Consider the following 20,659-nt stretch of genomic DNA (forward strand, 5'->3'; position numbering starts at 1 on the left):
TGCTGCAGACGTACTTCCATGTAGTAGAGTAAATTTAGCAAAGGAAAACAGAGTCTTGAATGGTTATGGATGGCCCCTACCCCTGCCAAAAATGACAAGCTGCTCGCTCAAAAGCTGTCCCTCATTAGCAGCTGCTGCTGTGAAGAAAACCAAACCAAGTGCCAAGGAAAGCATACTGAACTGGCCCTGTGACAAGGAATGGAAAAAGCCAGCATCTCTTTGTGACCGGCAGACTTCCCAAATGTTGGCCATCTAAACGCAGGAGGCCTGGGGGCGGGACAACGAGGGCCATCGATGTCCATTCACATTTAAACAGGAAGGACCAGGGGAGACTCCTAGCACCTTGAAAAGTCACAGAAATCCCAGGGTACTGCCGTTAGGGAATGCCTCCACAGCCATTTCCACCGCCTCTCCAAGCGGAGTCAGATCTGGCACGGGGTGATGCTTTTCGTCGTCAATTCTGTCTCGGGCGTGCTAACACCTGCGGTTGTAGACGTCATAAACGTTGAATGTAAAATATTACCTCTCCTATGCTCGTGGCTTTGGCCCAAACTCTTAAGGCTGAGTCTAGCTGCGGACCCTCCACTCTCCGGGCTGCGAACACGGGGTTAAGGAAAGCAGTGTAGAGGCTCTACAGCCGCCCACGGGCGGGGCGGGGATCCTGCTCCCTCCACGCTCCCTGGCTCTTTCTCTGTTTCTTACCAATCGGAGCTCCCATTACATTTCTTTTTTCCTCAGCAAGTTAATTTCTATCCTTCAGAAACAAATTAAGGACATTTCCTCTTTAGTTTTATTACTTTCTTTTCCCCTCTCCCTCCAGGCAGACCGATAGAAAGCTATTACATGTCATTTATATTTGGACAATAGGGTGAGTTTGTCTCTGTAGCAACTACTCAGAAAAATGAAAATGACAGAGAAAGAGAAAAGGAAGGAAGGGCGGAAAGGCGGGAGGAAAAAGGGAAGAAAGGCAGAGAGGAAGGGACAGCGTGGAAGGGAAGGAAAGGGAAAGGAGAGAGGGAGGGAGAGAAAGAGAGAGGGCAAGAAGGAGAGAGGGAAGGAGAAGGGAAAATACAATGAAAACAGAAAAATGGAGGGGGGGATGAGTATGAACATATAATTTCTTAAGCTGCAATCAACACCTCTTTTTGTAGCTGCTGTCCTCTATACAGAGTTTGTCTTAATGTCTGTATAAACAATTACAACAATGTATCGGTAATTTTCTAGTTCATAATCAGTCTGTAACAATGAGAACAATTTGCTTTATGGAACATGGAGAAAGCCTAATCTTTGATATTACTGTTGGTGCAGGTTTATCAGCAAGGCTTGGAGGAGCTAAGCCTACCGACATGCAGATTAGGAATCACATTTTCAAAGCTTTACTAACCCCCTAGCGGTATCCAACAAGCTGTTGAATTCACGTGTCTTTGGATACTTATTGTGTATGCATCACTGGCTAGGTCTAGGTACAAAGCAAAAACTAGAAATGCAGGGGTAAGAAAAATTGTCAAGCCCTCGCTGGTTTGGCTCGGTGGATAGACCGCCGGCCTGCAGACTAAAGGGTTCCAGGTTCGATTCCGGTCAAGGGCACATGCCCAGTTTGCGGGCTAAGTCCCCAGTAGGGGGCATGTAGAAGGCAGCTGATCAATGATTCTCTCTCATCATTGATGTTTCTACCTCTTTCTCCCTCTCCCTTCCTCTCTGAAATCAATAAAAATATATTTTAAAAAAGAAGAAAAAGAAAAATTGTCAAGCCTCCAAACAAAAAGTCATACAAAAAACAAATCCGGATACAAAGGGACAAATATTATATGATTCCACTTATATAAGATACCTAGAGCCGAAACCGGTTTGGCTCAGTGGATAGAGCGTCGGCCTGCGGACTGAGAGGTCCCAGGTTCGATTCCGGCCAAGGGCATGTACCTGGGTTGCGGGCACATCCCCAGTGGGAGATGCGCAGGAGGCAGCTGATCGATGTTTCTCTCTCATCGATGTTTCTAACTCTCTATTTCTCTCCCTTCCTCTCTGTAAAAAATCAATAAAATATTTAAAAAAAAAAAAGATACCTAGAATAGTCAACTTTCTTTATAGAAAGAAAGTAGAATAGTGGTTGCCAGGGCCTGGGGGGCGGGGGTGGGAGTTATCATTTAATGGGTACAGTTTCAGTTTGGGAATGATGATGGATGGTGGTGAAGGTTGCATGACAATGTTAATATACTTAATGACACTTAAAAATGATTCAACTAGTTAAAGAAGTTTTTTCTAATGGGGGGAAAAGCCAGTTGGTGCCTAGTGAACTCACATTTCTTCCACCCTTAACTCTGAAATTCAAAGGAAACAGAGAATTGGCTTTCCCTTCTTTTTCTTTCTTCCACAGTGAAAGGCATGCTTTCAGCCTTTCTGAGGGTTGAAGCAGTCTCTGAATATATCCTCTCTGTTGAGATTAAAGGGGAATAAGTAGAATTAAAATATCTTCAACATGAACCAAAGCTTATTATCAGAGACTAGAGGTCCAGTGCATGAAATTCGTGCACAGGCAGGGTCCCTAGGCCTGGCCGGCAATCAGGACTAATCGGGGCCTTCTGGCTGCTGGCCAGGACCTTTCTTTCATTCCACTCCGCCCCCTGGTGGTCAGCGCACATCATAGCGAGTGATCAAACTCCGGTCTCCCGGTCAAACTCCCAAGGGGACACTGAAGATACAGCAGGGAACAAAACAGATATGTATTTTATTAAACTTAGACTCTAATATATTTGGGGGGGGGAGTTAATCCTGACCCAAGGATATTTTTCCATTGATTTTTAGAGAGTGGAAAGGAGGGGAAGAAATATATAGAAACATCGATGTGAGAGAGACACATTGATTGGTTGCTTCCTGCATGTGCCCTGACTAGAGACAGGGATCAAGCCTACCCCCAAGGTATGTGCTCTTGACCGGAATCAAACCTGTGACTCTTCAATCCATAAGTTGATGCTCTATCCACTGAGCCAAACCAGCTAGGGCTCTAGTATCTACTATTAAAAATAATTGAAAGTTTAAATGAATACAGCCTATACTATATTTTCTCAATTTTGTTTTTAGTTTTCTTCTTTTTATTTCTGGGGGGGTGGGGGGGGAGGATACCACTTGCCTATTATAGAATCTTATAGGTAAACAGCAAGGTCTGTGCATTCAAACCGATATTTGGGGGAAAGTTTCAAAGGGTCCCAACAGAATCAGAGTAACAAGGGTGATGCTGGCTTCTGTGAATGCCCTGACAACGTGAAAGCAACTTATGAAGCCGGGACATCTGTTCATCCTGCTGATCGTCGGCCATCTTCATGGAGCTATAATACGTGCAAAACAAATCGGGGCTAATCGAGGATCCCACCGTGAAGATCACGTCATTGTGGCATTAGTGCAGCTTTTTCCCAGCAGACACAGTTTTATGCAGAGGATAACTTTCATGCTTGCCACAATCAGATCATTTATCTTTCAAAGTTGGTTTGCAGATTCGATCTCTACAAGGCTCTAAAAATGTAGAGCATGGAGTTAGAAATTCACAACGGGACTCAAGTTTCTACCCACCAACGCACGCACAACAGCGCAAGGCGGTAGGTGGCTGGCAAACGTTTCGTTTATCTTTTTCCCCCACGGAATAAAATGTAGGTCAAATTCTACTAAAATAACAAATACACCACAGTGAAAACTTTAAGTGTATTAAAAATATTTTTAAATACTTTAAAATGCATCATCTACTTCTGAAGTCAACACAACAATCTTTTACTCCATATAATGAATATAATGATTGTTAAAACAAAAGAACCAGGCTCCTTGGGGCATAACAACTTTTGTATACGCTCTTAAATTTTCACCTAAGAAAATATTTCAAATGTTCTAAAATAGCTTGTGATACTATATTGGGAAAATAATTTTCCTTTATGGAAATAATCCTCAATTTTATTGAGGAATCAATGACATTCAATGAAGAATACCAGAAATGTTTTAAGTGTTATAATTAAGCTACTTTTGGCACCATGCTAAAATAAAGGGGTTCCTAAAGCACACCTTATTAAAAGCTACTGGATGTTTTATTGAACATTAAAAAGCCAACTAATTTGGCTTAGATGTCAGCCAATATGCAAAACAACACAGAGGTTCTATCCATTTCCTCAAAGGTTCCTCCTAGAATCAGAGATCTAGAAAGAACATTAAGATCAAATAAGTAGGAAGGCCTGAAGAACCAAGGGCTTAGGTATTCCCGGAGGTTCCAGAATCTCTCTACCAAGACGGACTTCTGAAACTGTTCAGCCTTCCACACACAGGTGGGGTGATCATCACCTCAACTACACAGAACTAAAAATTACTCCCTTCCTTAGGCGCCTCCCAGGGCTAAACTAACATGGCTGGGGAAGGGGGCGGGAATTTCTTTTGAAAGGGAAAATTTCATCTGTAACTAGAAGATCCCAAATTTCAAACACCAACTTTAAGTATACCATAAAAATGAATAGTAGCTAAGATGAAAAGAAAACAATTTTTTTTCTAGGCAAACTGTTTCTAACACACACACACACACACACACACACACACATCAAAGCAAAACAAAATAACAAAAACTCTGTCTAAAAGTGATTTGATAGTTGAACGATACCTAAAACAGAACAGGTTTAGTTTTAGAGTTGTAAGCAAGGTCATAGGGAGGATAAGAGACAATTTAAGCTGCTGCATCCAAATTCAATACTCAGGGCCCTGCACCCTCCTGTAATAAAACCACCTCTCTCCCATACCCTCTCTCTGGCCACCTTACAAATGAACTCATATTCCAAAACCCATTTGCATGCTTGTTGTTTGGAACATAAACTATTTTCTCAGAGTTACAAAAAGATTTTTTTAAAAAATTCCTAGGTAAACCCAAAAACCTCAGTTGAGCCACAATCTTACAAAATCTAATTACCCTTTATAACTTTGTTTTCTGAAGAAACGGTGTTAGAATTTCTCGTCAGGGGTAACATTAGTAACAAGATAATCCCTCCACCCTGTCTGTTTCCCAGCCCAGCTCCCACACAGCACGGACTGGAGAAGTCCCACACCCAAGGGAAGAGAAGGGCCTCCAAGGGCGTGGGTGATGCTTCAGCCACGCCTTGGAGTAGCGGATTCCGAAACGGAGCGCATCCGTGTATGCTTGTGTGTTTGGGGGTGGGTGTTTGGTGGGAATTTAGGGGTGTCGTCTTCTTCAGGGAAGCGTAGTTTCTGTTCCCTTAAAGAGTTCCCAGAGGGCAAGACACCCTATTTGAATTTGAGTTATTTGTAAGCCAGATGTTAAAAGTAGGAGACAGCCTGTATTTTATGTTATTTCTTTAGAAAGCCTGTAACCGCACTGTCCGATATGACAGCCACTAGCTACATGGGCTACTGGGCACTTGAATTGTAGCTGGTGTCACAGAGAAACTGCATTTTTAAATTTTGTTTCATTTTAATGAACTTAAACTGAAAAACTGATGCTCAATTTAGTTACTGGAGGAACAAGTTGGGTACGTGAATCTATTGGTAAAGTCGAGATTTTTATGAAATCTGAACACAGTGCATGTGTTTCTGGTGGACATTTTGCATCCAAATTAAGATATGTTGTAAGTATAAAGTACACACTAGATTTTGAAGAATTAGCATAAAAAAATGTAAAATATCTCAATAGTTTTTATATTGATTGCATGTTGAAATATTTTTGAGGCACTGGATTAAAGAAAAATATTATTAAAATTTATTCCTATTTCTTTTTACTTTTTTTAAAGGTGGCTATTATAAAATTACATTTACATTTGTCCTGGACAATGCTCATCTATAATATTTTACATATTTCCTATAAAACTCTTGTTTACAATTTTCTAGTTCATATGTCTTATTTGTAACATTTATAACTTTCCTTCTACATTTTGCTTAGAAGGAAAAGTTTCTGAAAGCAATTCTAAGCTTTTAAAATTAACACTTAGAAATACATGCAGTTTTGCCCTAGCTGGTGTGACTCAGTTGGGTGGGCACCCTCCTGTGCACTGAAAGGTTGCCAGTTTGATTCCCGGTTAGGGCACCTGCCTGGGTTGTGGGCTCAATCCCTGGTGGGTGGTGTGCGGGAGGCAGCATATCGATGTTCCACTCTCACATTGATGTTTCTTTCTCTTCCTCTTTTCTCCCCTCTAATAATCAACAAAAAATTGATTAAAAAAAAATGTAAGGCCCTGGCCGGTGTTCTCAGTGGTTAGAGCATCCGCCCACGCACCAAAGGGTCATGGGTTTGATTCCAGGTCAAGAGCACATACCTGTGTTGCAAATGGAAAAAAAAATATCCTCAGGTGAGTACTAAATATATATATATATTTTTTTTAAATAAATAAATATATAAATTATGTAGTCACTGTACTTACTGAAATGTTAGTATGAAATTACACTATTTTGAGTGAAAGTGCACAGAGTATTGTTTTTAAAAATTCCTATTCTATTACAGAATCTCCATAGAAAGACATGTTTAAGAAGACTAGGTGTAGTGATTCGTTAAGGGAACTACTGGTGATTATCTGCCATCCATTAAAAGAATGTGAAATTCATTTTGAATCATATTAAAAACCTATCTTACTGCATATTTCAAAGGAAGTTCATGCAAATTCTTACTTATCTCTTTGATTTATTCTCTGAAAAAATTTAATGATCCAAATAAAATGCCTAATAAGACAATACGGTATGTTCAGAAGCACTGATCTACGGAACAAAATAGAAAAGAAGCAGATCTCCCTTATCTGGTTTGCTCAGTGGATAGAGCATCAACCTGCGGACTGAAGGGTCCCAGGTTCGATTGCAGTCTAGGGCAGATGCTTGGATTGTGGGTTCAATCCCCAGTAGGGGGTGTGCAGGAGGCAGCCAATCGATGATTCTCTCTCATCATTGATTTCTCTCTCCCCCCCTCTCTCTCCCTCTCTGAAATGAATTAAAATATATTTTAAAAATAAAAGAAAAGCAGCAGATCTGAACATATATGAGGACTTAGTATATGACAAAGATGGATTTTCATATGGAAAAAAGAGGGAACTGATGGAAAATGGTGGAATTTTTTTTATAACTGGCTAACCATTTGTAATTGATTTAGGTTAAAATTATTAATACATATGAAATATTTATCTCAGTGCTTGGCACACAATGAGTGGTCAATAAATATGGATTATTATCATTTTCAGGAAAACAAAGCTACATTCCCACCTCACTTCTTTTTTAAAATGTATTTTTTATTGATTTCAGAGAGGAAGGGAGAGGGAGAGATAGAAACATCAATGATGAGAGAGAATCATCGATCAGCTGCCTCCTGCACGCCCCCTGCTGGGGATCGAGTCCACAACCCGGGCATGTGCCCTTGACTAGAATCGAACCCAGGACCCTTCAGTCCCCAGGCTAATGCTCTATCCACTGAGCTAAACCAGCTAAAGTCCACCACACTTCTTACACAGAAATAGATTTCCAATGAATAGAGAGACAAATGCAAAAAAATAAAAATAATAGAAGTCTAAAATATTCTAAAAGCAAATACAAATGAAAATGTAATAATCTTTGAGTGTGGATGGGTTTTCTAGGCATTTGTTACTAGCATGATCAGAGAACAAAAACCTACTAAATTAGACCACATTTACTTACTGCAAAAAATACTACACAAAGTTGAAAGCCAAAAAAATAAAAATAAATCAGAAGAAACTAGGAGGTCATATGTAAGACAGATCTCTGGGAAAACGGAAGCACTTATGATAGAAAAACAGGCTAATATATAAAAAGGCAAATCAGAAAGAAGAAACAAAATTGGCAATACACATGTGGAACACTGTCCAACCTTGCTAGAAATCAAAAAATACAAACAAGTATGAGAGGCTAGCGAGGATATAAAGGTTGTCCACACTCGGTTATGAAGGGTGTGGGGAAACGGCACTGGTTACTGGTGGGCACATCAGCTGGGATAGCCTTTTTGGAGGGCAGCTGGCACTATCTATGCAAACGACTCAGCAACTCCACTTCTAGAACTTACATTAAGGAGATGGTCTGGCAAATATGAAAAAATCTACTCAGTCTAAGAATGCCCACATGGAGTTGTCTTTAAAAGTGCAAAGCTAGCCCTAGCCAGTTTGGCTCAGTGGATAGAGCGTCGGTCGGCCTTTGGGCTGGGGGGGATCTCGGTTCGATTCCGGTTGGGGGCATATGCCGGGGTTGCAGGCTGGATCCCCAGTGCGGGAAGTGCAGGAGGCAGCCAATCAGTGATTCTCTCTCATCACTGATGTTTCTGTCTCTCTCTCCCTCTCCCTTCCTCTCTGAAATTAATTGTTAAAAGGTGCAAAACTAGAAACAACCTAAATATCCATGAACAGATTAACTAATTTATGGTAGAGCTATACAATGGAACCTTAAATGGTCCAGTAGATGGATATTTATTAAGTTCCTGAGAAAATAAGTCCCTCCTGAGCCCCCAGATAACAAGATCAGACTAGAGGTTTGCTGTAACCGTACGTTTGGATTATTTCTCTCTTCTCCATATTTTCTAATTCCATCACCTGTGTTAATGGGGAGCTGGCTGTTTATATTTGGGGCTTGCAACTAGAGTCCATGAGCCTCTTCAAGTGTAAGCCAAATTTCATGCGTACGTGTATTTTACTGGGAAGAGAGTCAATGGTTTAATCGGAGTCTCAAAACACCCTCTAATCCCCAAATGGGTAACAACCACTGGCATATCTAGTTTAATGGGTCACGGTGTTGTCTAACTGTGCCTTAAAAAGCAGGTGTGATTGTACAGCCCATTCATTCACTCGTCAACAAATACTTACTTCGTACTAAGTCTTACTTAAATAGCCAAATTACTATAAAACTTTGGAATACATTTCTTTACTTACTGTGGAGGTGTTTTAGTTTATTTAGTTTATTTAGTTATTTATTTAATTTCAGAGAGAGGGAGAGGGAGAGAGAAATAGACACATCAGTGATGAGAGAGAATCATCGATCAGCTGCCTCCTGCACGCCCCCTACTGGGGATCGAGCCTGCAACCCAGGCATGTGCCCTGACCATGACTCCAACTGCAATTTCCTGGTTCCTGGCTCGACCACTGAACCACACGGGCTGGGCACCTTGGAGGTATTTTAAACACCACCCTCCCACACATAAAACTTCAAAAAGCCCTCTAGCAACTGAGAGACAAAAAGCAAATTAAAGAGTTTCCAACAAAATTATGTTAACGTCTGAAAGAAGGTGTTTTTTGTTTGTTTTTTGCAGTCTTTTGAATCTCACATACATTGAACTCCTTTAAGAAGAAGATAACCTTCAGATTTACAGATTGGAAAAGACGTATCTTTGTGAGGATAGCCAAGTTCTCAAAATCGGATAAAGACAAGTAACACAAACAAGTAACTAACTAGTTTTCCTGCAGACAGCGATAAATCATTTTAGGTATCACTTTTAAAATATGTTGTCGAATTAATTGATGCTATTATTATAAAATATACGATGCTAAATTTGAGGCCCCCTAATTTAAATGATTTATAAAATGCCTCATGGTTTGGTGAAGATGTCTAAGACACGTAAGAGAAGAAACTGGGCTAACGGGTCACAATAATATCACAGTGATAAATCAGCAACTACAAATAAACTGGAACCAAAGGAAAACATAATTTTGGATTAAATGAGATCATCAAATTTTCAGGAGACAGGAGGTAAGAAGTTATAAGCAAAAAGAACCAAAAAATTAACAGGTTTGTTAATGAAGGCATATTGGGCAATATGTTTATGGCTTTCTTTCTTTCTTTTTTTTTTTTTATGGAATCCAACTGTTGGCCATTTTTGTTGTTGTTGCTTTTAATCCTCACCTGAGGACATTTTTCCATTGATTTTCAGAGAGAGTAGAAGGGAGGGGGAGAGACAGAGAGAGAAACATCCGTGTGAGAGAGAAACACAGATTTGTTGTCTCACACACACACCCGACCAGGGCTGGAGGTCGAGCCTGCAACTGAGATACATGCTCTTAACCAAAATCAAACCCACAACCCTTCGTCTACAGGCTGATGCTCTATCCACTGAGGAAGACCAGCTAGGGCTATAATTTTATTTTCAATATGTGAAAATATTTATCTTTATGAATTTGAATTAACTACGTATGGATTTAGGTTTTAAAAGCATTAAAAGATACTACCTGGTTTCTTTTATACTTTAGTAGTCTCAAAACTAACTTAAAATAAAATTCTGTTACAGCAAATTTCATTACAATAAATTATAAGGCATAATCTAAGGTAGATTTTTACTGAGATGACATTTACATAAAATAAGTAAGTCTTCTGCTGGGCTCAAAAAATACATGTGGTGTTTTTTTTTAAGATTGTAATTTTATTTGCTGCAAAGTAATAAAGACCTAAGCAGCTATGGCTCCAGAATTCTCCTAAAACATCAACTTCTAGTTTATTTCCCTTTTTCTTCTTTAAACTCCTCAAATCTAGTTACAAATAAACTACTTAATGTAAATTTAATTAAGTCAGAACACATCTTTTGTGTTACTAATAACATATACCCAAGAGAAAGTATCTTTTGCTAGACATTTCCTTTACCAGATATTCCCAAATGAATACCATAACAAACATTTAGAGGAGTCATTAGGCATGACTAATGGAATTACAAGGAAAAGAAACCTAGCAACCTTTGTAGGTATCATCATGGAAGAGAAAGCAGTACAACAACAAGTGCAGGAAATATATTGAAATAATACAATGCTCGGGGTTGTAAGAAGTTAAAATAAACTAAGCCTGTTTTTTTTCCCCCAAAAGTCAAAACAACAACAAACACACACCTTCAACATGAAAGGAATAGTAGCTTAGCAGAGCACATACACAAGTATGTAAAACATTATAATTTCTTTATCATATTTAGAAAACAATATAATTTGTTATCAGTTTATGAAGCATTCCACCAAGTATAGGAAATAACTCACTGCTCAAGTTCAAATTATTTTAACTCTGAAAATGTTGAATACAATGGTAATGATTTTAATATAGCTCCTCAACAAAATACGTCATCTAATCATACTAAATAAGTATACCATGCCAAATAGTTAACACAAATGCAGATTACTCATTTTTCTGTTCCTAAAAAGGAAACATTAACTGAAAACAAAAACAGGTTGTTTATTCTAAGATAAATCAATACACAAATGTCATTTAAAAAATTACTTCCCCCGCAGCTTTATTGAGATACAATTGACATATAACACTGTGGAAGTTTAAAGTGTGCATGTACAATGATTTGATGTATTGCAAAATGGTTACCACAATAAGGTTAGTAAACACATCCACCACCTAGTTACAATTTGTGTGTGTGGGGGGGTGAGGACTTTTAATATCTCTGTTAGCAACTTTAAATTATACAATACATTGTTAACTATAGTCACTATGCGGCATACTACATCCCCAGAGTTTACAACAGAAGTTTGTACTCTTTGACCACCTTCACTCATTCCCCCACCCCCAGCCCCTGGCAGCCACCAATCTGCTATTTTTATGAGCTGTTGTTTTTATTATTATTATATCTATATTTAAGTGAGATCATGTAATATCTGTCTTTCGCTGTCTGCCATTTCATTTAGCATAATGACCTCAAGGTTCATCAATGTTGTCACAAATGGCAGGATTTCCTTACTTTTATGGCTGAATAACACTCCATTATATATAAAGAAAGAATATAAATATCACAATTTCTTTATCAATTCATTAAAGTAACTTTTTTCTTGAGTGTAAAAGTATTTCCTGTTCATTAAACAGGTAATAATGAACAGGAAATGCTAGGAAGTGCGCACACACACATATCTGGAATCTCACAACCCAGAAGAAATCTTTTTTTAATGCTTATTCTTTTTTCCAAGCACAATTGTATGTGATTTTTAAAAAATAATTTGCTTCTTAAAAAAATATTTTTTTATTGATTTCAGAAAGGAAGGGAGAGGGAGAAAGAGATAGAAACATCAATGATGAGAGAGAATCATTGATTGGCTGTCTCCTGCACGCCCCACCCTGAGGATCAAGCTCGCAACCTGGGCATATGGCCTGACTGGGAATCGAACTGTGACTGGTTCATAGGGCTATGTTCAACCACTGAGCCACGCCAGCAGGGCTATAATTTGCTTTTTCATTTAGTAATATATTATAAACCTTACCTAAGTCATTAAATATTTTTCATAACATGATTTGAAACTGCTGAATAGTATTCTATTGTATAGAAATTCCTAAATTTAAAATTCATTAATCCTGTAATGCTGAACATGGAGTTGTTTTCCAATTTATTGCTATTTTAAATAACACGATGAGGCATGGCCTTGTATACAAATCTTTGAACACATTCGAGATTCTGTCATCTAAATGGAACTGTTAGATAAAAGTATAGGGACATTTTTAAGGCTCTCAATACACATATCAAACTTCAAAAAAGCACCAATTTACATTTCAACCAACGAGTCATGAACTGTCAGTTTCCCTCATATTCCTAAGCAACAATGTTTTTATTTTTTCGATGCTGTTAGTCTGCCTAGCCAGTAGCTCAGTGGTTGAGCATCAACTTATGAACCAGGAGGTCACGGTTCAATTCCTTGTCAGGGCACATGCCCGGGTTGCAGGCTTGATCCCCAACTGGGGCGTGCAGGAGGCAGTCGATCAGTGATTCTCTCTCATCATTGATGTTTCTCTCTCTCTCTCTCCCTCTCCCTTCCTCTCTGAAATCAATAAAATATATATTTTTAAAAATACTTTTCTGCCCTAGCTGGTTTGGCTCAATGGATAGAGCATCGGCCTATGGACCAGAGGATCCCGGGTTCAATTCTGGTTAAGGGCAGGCGCTTCAGCTGCAGGCTCCGCCCTGGTCGGGGCACGTGCAGGAGGCAACCAATTGATGTGTTTCTCTCACACTGATATTTCTCTCTGTCTTTCCCTCTGTCTTCCAACTCTCTCTAAAAATCAATGGGAAAATATCCTCAGGTGAGGATAAAAAAATTTTTTTTTTCCTTATTTTGTCATTTACCTTTGGTTTCTGGCATTCTGAGCATAAAGAAGTTTTTAAGATGTATGCATATTGTATATGAATATGTATATTTCAATATATTCTTTTATGAGTTGTTCCATAAAAGCCACTGTTTTAAGTTTGTCCTGTTCAAATGTACCAATCAACTGGAATAGAATGCTAAGTTTTGTCCAAACAAGACTTCACATTTGGGTAATAAAAATTCAAATCCATAAATTCGGACGACGTCACATTTCTAGGACAAAACTTAAAATGTGCGCTTAAGGTAATGAGCTATCTTACTTACGGACCCATCCCTTTAAACTTACGTGCTTTGCTCTGGTGTTGCAAAATCAAGGGTTCATGCTTCAGCACCAGCTCAGCATGTTGACTGCAGCCATGTCACTCAGGAAGCCAAATGTTTTCCATTTTGTTTTAATACCTTCAACAGCTAAGGAGGAAGGCCAATCTCTATTCACATCACAGTGAATTTAGTATCTTCGCTTGCTATTTAAACTCATCACAAGATACACTCATCTTAGGATAAGCTTCAGGGTTTCCATTTATCACTACATAGCTGAACCAATAACAACATAAAAAGAAGGAATATTTGCATTGCATCTCTATATATGAGACCTCCCATACCTTTTGGAATGAGGCTCTACAATGTCCAAGTCTCACTATAATTCTCCCTCATTTTCTACCAGAAACAGATCACAAATCCTAAAAAACATAAACCCACCGGGTAAACTGACGGTTACATTTTGTAAAGAGCTGCTTATTTCTGTAAATCTCCAGTTTGCTACTTTCCTCAAGCCTCAAAGATGACCAAGAGATTTTTAGAAACAGGAAACAAAAAAAATAGAATTAGCATTATTTCTGAGAGGTAATTTTACCTAAACGATGGATGACTACATTTTGAAGAATGCTCTATGATAAAGCTGAAAAAATTCCAATTTTTAGTACCTCAACAGATTCAGTGCTAAGCAGTTTCTTTTTATAAATCCTACAATGACATCTGTGAGTCTTGCTTAGTTAAGACATGTCCCGCAGGTTGGATTTTCAAATCCCATTCTTTACAAAAACAGTAGCGATTTGCCACCAGCTACAGGCTCTGAATGTTAGACAACATAAAACAGTTTTTCATAAGCTTTCTAATTTACTCCCACCCAAAGGCTGGAAAACCCCACGGAAGGCTTCCTAGACTCAACAGACATGTTAAAAAGCGTTAATTGTAGGATCTCACTGACACAAACATAAGGAAATTCTGAGTTATAGATACTTCACATGAAGCTTTTTCCACTGACACTGTAACTTTTGTCAACATTCAAAGAAAATTCAACCCTGGTCAAAGGTGACAGTTTGACAATCCTGGAAGCTAACATCCTCTGTTTATTTGAACTAGTTTATACTCTCTGCTCAGGGAATTAAAGTTTTTTCTCACCCCCGACTTGATCTTTCAAATTCAAATCACTACACTTTAGGAATGAGGCTCTACAATGCACAATGTAGAGTCTTGTGAATTATAGCTTCAAGATTTAACTCCACAATCCACCTCCAAGGGAAAGTGCTCAGAGGAAATAAGCATCAGATATGAAAAGGAATATGTTTCTTGGGCTGGTTTCTAATGACCATTTGCCTCGCCCTAAACGCACAGCAATTTGTTCAGCTGCCTTCACCCCCACCCCCAAATTAAAATTCTTAAGTCCTTCTATCTCAGAAATCACAATTAGTGGCTTTACTAAAACAAGAATGGGACCATAAATCCCTTCAAAATAAAGCTGTAAAGAAAATGAGCTGGATACTTGAGTCCTCGGCCAACAAACACTTGTGTCACCTGTCACATTGGCACAAGAGTTCCTTTTGTTTGTAAATAAAGGCCAACAAGACAGCTTACAGCACTTCTCCTGTGGTGTATATGGTAATGCTCGGGAAAGAACAACACAGGACAACTTACAGTTAAAACTAAGACTCTCCCTGCTTTAATGTAATTTCCACCAGAAATAGATACATTAGTTGGAAAAAATGCGTATCATGTTCATAACTTCAAAAAATCCCAAATATATTAAATGTTTTTCTATGTAAAAAAAAAAAAAAAGAGTCCATTCTGGAACACAAATAAAAATATATGAGCCTTAAAGAAGCCACTGTCCTACTGCACAGTTGCAGCTGCCCACACTCCTATGCAGGACAAGGGTTAGGAATGCGCCTCTGAAATCAAAGTGGCCTGGATCTGGATCCAGCGCCGTCATTACTAGCAATGTGACCTTGGGCAAGTTACTTAACTTCTCTGTGGCCATTTCTTCATCTTTTGACTGAGGATAAACGCCCCCCACACCCCACCCCGGCCGCCAGAGGATCATGAGTGAAAACATGGCAAGAGCTTTAACACTGTCTGCTTGGCACCGGAAATGGGCAGTGTTAGGTATTATTTTTGTCATGTTTGTACTTTTAGGCTTTGGACATAATCTGAGTTACTTTTTAATAAATTTTCTGATCGCTTTTTGAAAGACGGCATAATAATGAGTATGTCTTCCCAGAGGAACCCATAGTAAGCAGAGCTATAGCCTAGAGTCGGAAATCATCACTTTTAGTACAAATCATGGATGTGGCTGTTACTGGTAACTTCAGCTTGATTTCCCATACGCCAAAAAAATCCCCTACCAGGGGAAAACAAGCAGTATTAGAAAACCCTTGGGTTTGTCCTGTCAGCATTACAGAGTAAAGCCAAACTCACTTTTACTAGCCTGATGGGCACTGAAAATCTTAGTCACCAAATTCATCCCAACAAATAACAACAACTGACTGGCTCATTGATGTATTTCCCCTTGTCTTCCCCAACCTTTCTCTAACGAGTCAGAAAGGAAAGTTTTTATATTTTCTGAGAATCTTATTACTGCTCTCAAACCATCCTCTGTATCTTAGTATAATTAAAAAATGAGTCAGCACAAGCTGACTTCAAATACCTCACAGTGCATAGAATATGGAGATATTTCTCTTCATAATAGAAATCTGGGAAAATAAAAAGAGTTAGTCAGAGTGTCAAAGGCAAGAGAAGACTAAATGGACAGTGAGTGTCGGACCAGATGTTGCAAGCTAACTTCCAGAAGATAAATAAATGTTCCTTATCAATCAATATATGTATTTTTCATCTTAATGGTATTATAATACATGGGAATGGATGTAACTATTATGAATAAACTCAAAGAATACCCAGTAGCTGACAAATTATAACTTCTCCTTTCTTGAGTAAGGGAGAGGGGTAAGGGAGGTTATGATACTCTGTATGTATTAACCATTGTGCATTTGCAAATCACATAATGCATCACTGCACAGCATGCTAACGCAGTACTGCCTTTAGCAACGTGATCCGAAAGAAAATGTAGGATAAGCGCCCCTAAACGGCAAACATATTTGAATGCCAATTAAATTAAGAGTCTATTTAGTCATGACACTTCTTAGAATCAAGTCAGCTGAAGGCCCAGAAAAGACCACCTGCTTCAATGTCTGAAACAACATTATCACATGCCCCTTTCAAGAACGTACTTCTCAAGGCTCCATGTAACTCACACTCCAACATACATATAAACAGTAACCTACCACATGGAAATTACTGGGGAGGGTCAAGGGAGAGTTTACGGCTCAGGGTGGTGATTCCTCCAAAGTTCTACCACCATCCCCTAAATGTTTCCTTGCTCTTATTTGACTCCTCCATGACATTCTGTATGGCTCTCAAGTGAAGCCAGAAAAAATTGCCATATTCACTGTTTAATACATGGGGCTCTATATTGTATAAAGCAGGGGCAACCTTTCGAGCGACAGAGAGAGAGAGAGAGAGAGAGAGAGAGAAAGAAAGAGAGAGAGAGAGAAACATCAAGGATGAGAATCATTGATCGGCTGCCTCCTGCATGCCCCACACTGGGGATCGAGCCCGAAACCCGGCCATGTGCCCTGACCGGGCATTGAACCGTGACCTCCTGGTTCATGGGTCGATGCTCAACCACTGAGCCACAGCGGCCGGGCTGGGCAGCCCTTCTTTAAAAGCTGACATCCAAGGCTCCACAGAACACGATTCAGCCCCATCTAGTGCTGTGCAGTTTCTAGGTACCTGGGAGGAAACAGATGGCAGTAGCTGCCCCCCTCCTACCCCCCCCCTCACTTTTTTAAAATTGCGGATTTGTTGTTTTTAAAGAGTTCTTCCAAGGCTGCTAAATCTTGAAGAGAGCTGGGGCAAGTTTCAGGAAGGCCTTGCCTTCCCAATTGGGTATTCGGGCTGAGCTCAGTAAAACTGTCATGAAGCAGCGCAACAGGTCAAAGACGAACCACATGGCATCTGATGCTTGTCTTTGTTTAAAATTGAAATGTGACACCGGAGAAGGTTACTATGTGGACCTAATTTTGAAAATACAAACAGGAAGCACCCCCACCCCAATATTACCATAAAAAAAAAGGAAACCAAACCTCAAAGTTACCTTCCAAGGAAGTCATGGGTGTGACCAAAACTAACAAAAGTAATAAAACGTCATCTAAAACCCTGAAACCACCAAAAGTGAGGGTCTCATTCAACCAACTAAAAATCTAACACCTGAAATTACTTCTCTCTTTGATTAGTGAAACTAGCACAGATCTAAGTATGTAAAATCTTCTCCAAACTGGCTTAGGTTTTTCAATAGTAAAGAATCATCATTAATAATTTTTAAAAATCCAATGTCAATACTCTACTTAAAATAAGGACATGCTAATTAAGAATGAATGCAATTTTAAAAAACTTTTTATCACTGTGATGCTCACAATTTAAATGTACCAAACAAAACCTGTCGAATCAATGGAAAGTAGATTGCTAAATCTGACTTCCTATTCCCAGAAAGAAGCATAAAACTTGTGTTTCTCTAACACTGCAGGGGGAAAAAACATTTCTTATTTTAGAACAGTTCTATTAACACAGCTCAGATTTAAAGGAAAGTTTTTTTTTTTTCCTTTAAACACCACACAAAATTGAGGACAGTGATAGTTTCTAACTAACGTCTAAACATTATTTTTATTAAGAAGTTCCCGAGTCAAACTATTTTGATACTTCATTATCTAGTAAAGGGATATTTTCCTGAAGAGTAACCTGGAGTTATCGGATAACTTTTTAAAAGAATACGTTTCAAATGCTCAAAACCCGTGAATGAAAATGGGAATAATGTGGTAATCTATATTCTAATAGAAAGGAAAAATGTGTCGCTGGTCATAAGAACATTCAGAAATCTGTGAGTACTTTATGAATACGTACATGTTTGTAGGGCACTAGAATAGTGAAGCTTTTTTTTTTTTATTCTACCTGCAACCTGCAACCGAATCTTGAGCATATCATTTACCTACTTATAACATCTTCCTTTTATAAGACTACCTATGTTACCTACCGACACAAAAATAAGTCAAGGACACTCATAAATATAAACCTAACACAAGTCACAAATAACTTGAACGTAACTTGAAAGAATTTTAACAGAACTTCAAAAACTGACATAAATACCAAAAGCGCAATAAATGACACCTTGATGTGTTTTTTGGACATACAAACATTTTTAAAAATCAACTGAGAGCAAGGAAATGAAGATGAAATGAGAAGTTGGGCCACAATAGGAAGTGCTGACCAAAATATTTGTGTTGTAACACTCCAAACAATGATAGCACTGTTTTCCCCTCCCATCACATGTATCATGAAGTACCCATCTAAGAAACACATCCACCTTCAATTTCTGAACACAAAATCCATATTAATATCCTGTTGACAAAAATATGAATCCTGAAAAGGCAAGGCCTGGTGAGAAGGTGGAATAACTTATGTAGCTGGGTATACAGCAATGATGTTGTGCAGAGTTTAGCTCCAAGTTATGCAATAACCAAACTGCTGGTGATAGAAATCAACTTTTTTTTTTTCTTCTTTCTGATGTTTTGTGTTTTTAAAGAAAGATCTCTCCATTCCTTCCTTGATGTCTCAACCAGGTGCTCGAAACGTTCATCTCCCAAAGGCCACAGAAAACAAGTCATCTGCTAGGTAACACTTACCTGACCAAAGGTGTGGTACTCTTTTAATTCAACAGGACAGGCGTCACAAATGGTCACACAGAACATTTGTTCTGCAAATCGGCAGCCCTTTTCCCACTTATGCTATCAATTCTAACAGCTGTACTCTTCCATGAGATGGAAATTGGTACCAAAACAAACAAAAACACCGACGCCTTAAAAGAAACCTTCAAATGTGGAATCCGTCGGAAATGCTCAGAACCCACCCAATGTTCAGAGTGTTACAAAATAAAATCAGAAAACACGAAAGGCACGCTAAATACAATATATATCGTCTTCTAAAAACGATGAAAGGCACACTAAATAAAATACATCCTTTTCCAGTGACTATAAACAAAGGCACAAGAACCGAAGAACTGTGTAGAAAGAGGCGAAGTTCTATTATCTCTATTGACCGACAACGAAATTATTTGAGGTAATAGTCTCAACAGCTGAAAGCTTATTATGGCCCAGGCGGCTATCCAACCACTTTGGAAACCTAAGATACAAGCGGACGATAAACACCATTTGAAGACTGACAAAAAAAAAATGACATAAGATCAGTTTAATAATCTGATGACACACTAGTCCTTTCAAAGGGCACTCATTCCCCCAAAGCACTCCCGAGACAACTTAGGAAATTCTCCGCAGGCCAAGATCGACTCCTTCCTTGTGCTTTGGGACCAGCACTGATCGGCGAGCTCTCCGGCCGACATTTCAGTCCCCGCACGACCTCCCTCCCAGCTGTGCGACCTGTGCAGGCCACGCACTCCACCTGCCTGGGCCTCAGTTTCCTCTTCTGCACCATCCAAGAACGTGGTGGCATCACCGCCAGTGCCCTCTCCACCTCTGGCCTCCTGTCGCCCGCCCGCTCTGAGCGCTGAGCTCTGAGCACGGCTTGTTTATTTCAGCTGTGACAGCATGACAGGGGACCAGAAGGAAAAGCACCTGGCATGGCCCTCGGGAAAGAGAGAGGACCGCTCTCTCTTTTCGCCTGTAAAATTCTGGTGGTTCTCACTCATCTCAGCCTCCTGAGGGCTGGCACCTGTGTGTCTCCCGGGCCATTTCCATCACTGCTGGCTACAAGTGTCTGCAATCGCCTCTTGCTCCACACACGTTCCTTCCTGACCATCTTGCCAGATTCCTCCAGCCTCAGACCAGCTTTGGGGACACACGGCTCCCCTTCCTCCGACTCTCTATCTACCCCGACCCCTGGTGCACTTTTTCTTTCTTTTTTTACTCTTTATCCTGGGCTAGAAAAAAAAAAAATAGAATACGCTGCATCCCCCTGCCTCACGCAAGCACCAGCCGGGGCCTGGCGGGTGCCTATGTGGGATCCCGCACCCAGAGCCTCAACGACACGTTCGTATTCGCTGCCTCGACTCCTTATAAGGCTCTGCTCCCTGGCGCTCCGCTGACCCCCTGCCCCCGGGCACCTCGGGCTCGCCCACCCACCCGCCGCAGACCCCGCTTTTGAGAGGAGGAGGAACAGCAGGGGGGCGGCGGGGCTATTCGAACTGCACCGGGAAAGTGTGAGTGGCCCCTCGGCTCCCAGGGCTGGGCGCCGGGGGCCCTCGCGCCCCCTCCCTG

General features: G+C 39.9%; 1 protein-coding gene across 2 annotated transcripts in view; it reads right to left on the minus strand.

The window, feature by feature from the left end:
* The window catches only part of LOC102775091 (signal transducer and activator of transcription 5B-like), a 34,354-nt gene extending 20,768 nt beyond the window's left edge, over positions 1-13,586 (minus strand). The window contains exon 1 of one of the 2 annotated variants that reach the window (XM_006773864.2): positions 13,348-13,586. The gene's annotated coding sequence lies outside the window, so the exon portion shown is untranslated. The remainder of the gene's footprint in view (positions 1-13,347) is intronic. The other variant, XM_006773865.2, reaches the window with a different exon arrangement.
* Positions 13,587-20,659: the final 7,073 nt, after the last annotated feature.

This window comes from Myotis davidii, unplaced genomic scaffold (genome assembly GCF_000327345.1).
Source record: "Myotis davidii unplaced genomic scaffold, ASM32734v1 scaffold1527, whole genome shotgun sequence".
Taxonomy (NCBI): Eukaryota; Metazoa; Chordata; class Mammalia; order Chiroptera; family Vespertilionidae; genus Myotis; species Myotis davidii.